Source organism: Trichechus manatus, unplaced genomic scaffold (assembly GCF_000243295.1).
Source record: "Trichechus manatus latirostris isolate Lorelei unplaced genomic scaffold, TriManLat1.0 scaffold00043, whole genome shotgun sequence".
Lineage (NCBI taxonomy): Eukaryota > Metazoa > Chordata > Mammalia > Sirenia > Trichechidae > Trichechus > Trichechus manatus.
In genome coordinates this window covers 3,204,344-3,209,330 of record NW_004443979.1, presented here as the reverse complement: position 1 = coordinate 3,209,330, position 4,987 = coordinate 3,204,344, and the positions used below count along the sequence as shown (strand labels likewise).

Genomic DNA, 4,987 nt, shown 5'->3' with positions numbered 1-4,987 from the left:
GTTGAAGCTGAAGAAAATTAGAGCAAATCCACGAGAGCCAAAGTATGACCTTGAGTATATCCCACCTGAATATGGAGACCATCTCAAGAATAGATTTGACACATTCAACACTAACGACCAAAGACCAGACAAGTTGTGGGATGACATCAAGGACATCATACATGAAGATAGCAAAAAGCCATTAAAAAGATTGGAAAGAAAAGACCAAAATGGATGTCAAAAGAGACTCTGAAGCCTGCCCTTGAACATACAGTAGCTAAAGCAAATGGAAGATGTGATGAAGTAAAAGAGCTGAACAGAAGATTTCAAAGGGTGGCTCGAGAAGACAAAGTATTATAATGAAATGTGCAAAGACCTGGAAATAGAAAACCAAAAGGGAAGAATATGCTTGGCATTTCTCAAGCTGAAAGAACTGAAGAAAAAATTCAAGCCTCGAGTTGCAATATTGAAGGATTCTATGTGGAAAATATTAAATGATGCGGGAAGCATCATAAGAAGATGGAAGGAATACACAGAGTTCCACTATACCAAAAAGAATGGTTGACGTTCAACAATTTCGGAAGGTAGCATATGATGAAGAACTAATGGTATTGAAAGAAGTCCAAGCTGCACTGAAGGAAGGCATTGGCAAAAAACAAAGGTCCAGGAATTGATGGAGTATCAACTGAGATGTTTCAACGAACAGTGCAGGACTTTAAGTGCTCACTCATCTATGCCAAGAAATTTGGAAAACAGCTACCTGGCCAACTAACTGGAAGAGATCTATATTTGTGCCCATTCCAAATTAAGGTGATCCAACAGAAGGTGGAAATTATCAAACAGTGTCATTAATATCACACACAAGTAAAATGTTGCTGAAGATAATTCAAAAACTTTTGCAGCAGTACATCAACAGGGAACTGCCAGAAATTCAAGCTGGATTCAGAAGAGGACGTGGAACAAGGGATATCACTGCTGAAGTCAGATGGATCTTGACTGAAAGCAGAGAATACTAGCAAGATGTTTACCTGTATTTTGTTGACTATGCAAAGATATTCAGTTGTGTGGATCATAACAAATTATGGATAACATTGCAAAGAATGGGAATTCCAAAACATTTATTTGTGCTCATGCAGATCCTGTCCATAGACCAGAGGCAGTGATTCGGTTAGAACAAGGGGATACTGCATGGTTTAAAATGAGGAAAGGTGCGTGTCAGGGTTGTATCCTTTCACCACTTTTTTTTATTGTACTTTAGGTGAAAGTTTACAGCTCGAGTTAATCTCTCATACAGAATTTTATGCACATATTGTCATGTGCCACTAGTTGCATTGCCTATAATGTAACAGCACACTCTCCCTTTCCGCCCTGGGTTTCCCGTGTCCATCCAATCAGTTCCTGTCCCTTCCTACCTTCTCATCCTGCCTTTGGAGAGGAGCCACCCATTCGGTGTCATTTATCTGCTTTAACTAAGAAGCACATTCTTCAGGAGTATTATGTTTTATAGTCCAGTCTAATCTTTGTCTGTGGAGTGGTCTTCAGAAATGGTTTTAGTTGTGGGTTAACATAGTGTCTGGGGGCCATCACTTCGGGGGTTCCTCCAGTCTGAGTCAGACCATTAAGTCTGGTCTTTTTATGCGAGTTTGAGTTCTGTTCCACACTTTTCTCCTGCTCCATCAGGGACTCTCTGTTGTGTTCCCTGTTAGGGCAGTCATTCATGGTAGCCGGGCACCATCTGGTTCTTCTGGTCTCTGGCTGATGGAGTCTCTGGTTTTATGTGGCCCTTTTGTCTCTTGGGCTAATATTTTACTTCTGTCTTTGGTGTTCTTCATTCTCCTTTGCTTCAAGTAGGTTGGGACCAATTGATGTATCTTAGATGGCCACTTGCAAACTTTTAAGACCCTAGACGCCACTCACCAAAGTGGGATGCAGAACATTTTCTTAATAAACTTTGTTATGCTAATTGACCTAGATATCCCCTGAAACTATGGTCCCCAGGCCTCAGCCCCTGCTACTCTGTCTCTTGAAGTATTTGGTTGTGTTCAGGAAACTTCTTAGCTTTTGGTTTAGTCCAGTTGTGCTAACTTCACCTGTTTGTGTGTTGTCCTTCCCTTCACCCAAGATGATTCTTGTCTACTCTCTAGTTAGTGAATTCCTCTCTCCCTCCCTCCTCACCCTCATAGCCATCAAAGAATGTTTTCTTCTGTGTTTAAACCTTTTCTTGAGTGCTTATAATAGTGATCTCATACTATTTGTCCTTTTGTGACTGACTAATTTCACTCAGCATAATGCTCTCCAGATTCATCCATGTTGTGAGATGTTTCTCAGATTCTTCATTGTTCTTTATTGTTGCATAGTATTCCGTTGTGTGTATGTACCATGATTTGTTTAAGTTTTTTTCATCTTTTTGCTGTTGTGAACAGTGCTGTAATTAACATGGGTGTGCATGTATCTACTCGTGTGATGGCTCTTATTTCTCTAGGATATATTCCAAGGAGTAGGATTACTGGATTGTATGATACTTCTATTTCTAGCTTTTTAAGGGAACACCATCTATTTCAAAGTGATTGTACCATTTTACATTCCCACCAGCAGTGCACAAGTGTTCCAGTCTCTCCACAACCTCTCCAACATTTATTATTTTGTGTTCCTGTCACCATTTTTGTTCAGTCTTTATGCTGAGCAAATAGTCAGGAAGCTAGGCTATATGAAGAAGAACACGGCATCAGGATGGAAGAAAGATTCATTAACAGCCTGCAATATGTGAATGACATAACCTTGCTTGTTGAAAGCAAAGAGAACTTGAAGCATTTACTGATGATGAAGATCAAAGAATATAGCCTTCAGTATGAATTACACCTCTATTTAAAGCAAAAATCCTCACAACTGGACCAATAAGCAACATCATGATAAACAGAAGAAATATTGAAGTTGTCAAGGATATCATTTTACTTGGATGCACAATCAACACCCATGGAAGCAGCAGTCAAGAAATCAAACAATGTATTGCATTGGGCAAATCTGCTGCAAAAGACCTCTTTAAAATGTTGAAAATCAAAGATGTCACTCCGAGGACTAAGGTGCGCCTGACCCAAGCTATGATACTTTCATTCACCTCATATGCATGTGAAAGCTTCACAGTGAATAAGGAAGACCGAAGAAGATTTGACACCTTTGAATTATGGTGTTAGTGAAGAATATTGAATATACCATGAACTGCCAGATGAATGAACAAATCTGTCTGAGAAGTACAGCCAGAATTCCCCTTAGAAGCAAGAATGGCAAGACTTTGTCTCATGTACTTTGGATAAGTTATCAGGAGGGACCAGTCCCTCAAAAGGAACATCATGCTTGGTAAGGTAGTGGGTCAGCAAAAAAGATCCTCAACAAGATAGATTGACAGAGTGGTTGCAACAATGGGCTGAAACATAACGATTGTGAGACTGGCTCAAGACCTGGCAGTGTTTCATTCTGTTGTTCATAGGGTTGCTACGAGTCGGAACAGACTGGTTGGCACGTAACAACAGCAACAAAGTACCCTGACTAGCTTTTGGCAGCTGTAAGAATTATATTACTTTCCTATTCACATTATCAATCTGTATTATATGGTTTGGCTACTTTAATTCAAGTCTCCAATCGACATTTCCTTTGTATGCATATACTGAAATGATTTTATTTAATAAAATAATTTCCTGGGTGGATTTTAAATTTCCCTTATTAAATATTTATATTTTCAAAATGTCTTTATTTAATTGAGTGAGGTGTTTGGTGCCATTTCAAAATAACTTCAGGTTGTAGGTATAATGACATATCAAAGATTTGACCTTTAGCATTTTAGGATTCTATTTGTCTGCATTTTCTTCTGCATTCATTTAGTCTTAATTCGTATGCTATTTATTCTGTATGACTTAATGAGTACATGTATTTAACATAGGATTCATTAACAAAAAGAAAATATATCTAAATACATGTTATTTCTGTACAGTTTTATTTATTTTAACTTCATCCTATCTCAACTGTGACAAGAAAATGCTGTGTATAAGGCTGATTGGTATTTGCACAGACTTCATTCATTCTCATTAAGTGCTTAGCAGAATAGATCCTGGATCTACAAAAGTGACGGCCATTCTCTAACTTTTCACTTTTTTGCAGTTATCTTAGTTTGTTTTATTATCTACTGGAAATATTTTCCAATTATCTGCTGTTCCTTTTAAAGAAAATTGAACATAATATTTATACTGATATAACTTAATTAGCATCTTGCAGCATCTTTTTGTATGCTTCAATCATCATAATCACTTGTCTAGATAGCTTTCAGCCTAGAAGAAGATAAATAGAATAATTATTAATTATATATGTGTGTCATTACATTTATATATGTATAGGAAGGCACATAAGAATATAGAGATGTGCATGTATAAACCAAAAACCAAACCCATTGCTGTCTAGCCAATTCCAACTCATAGCGTTTCTGTAGGAAAGAGTAGACAGCCCCATAGGGTTTCCAGGGAGCAGCTGGTGGATTCAAACTGCTGACCTTTTGGTTAGCAGCCTGAGCTCTTTACTACGCCACCAGGACTCCGTAGGCATATGTATATACATGTTTATGTCTGCTGCATATATATTCATATATAAAATAAAGCACTAAGGGGGCACAGTTACGGATACTTCCTAGACATAACCAAACACCTTGCAGGATTGGCTTACTGGGTTTGAGGACTTAGGACCATAGTCTTGTGGGGAAACTAGGTCAGTTGGCACAATATAGTTCATAAAGATAGTGTTCTACATCCTAGTTTGGTCAGTAGCATCTGGGGCCCTAAGAGTTTGCAAGTGACTGTCTAATGTACAACTATTGGTCTCTAATCATCTGGAGCAAAAGAGAAAGACGGAAACAAACCCAAAGAAAGTAATCTATGGGACTTATAGTCTGCCCAAACCAAGGCCTCACCTACATTGAGACCAGAAGAACTAGGTGGTGCCCAGCTACCACTGTCAACCATTCTTA

General features: G+C 38.4%; 1 protein-coding gene across 1 annotated transcript in view; it reads left to right on the top strand.

The window, feature by feature from the left end:
* Positions 1-4,987, top strand: part of MIPOL1 (mirror-image polydactyly 1) — a 354,221-nt gene that overhangs the window by 285,550 nt on the left and 63,684 nt on the right. The gene's annotated exons all lie outside the window — the stretch shown is intronic.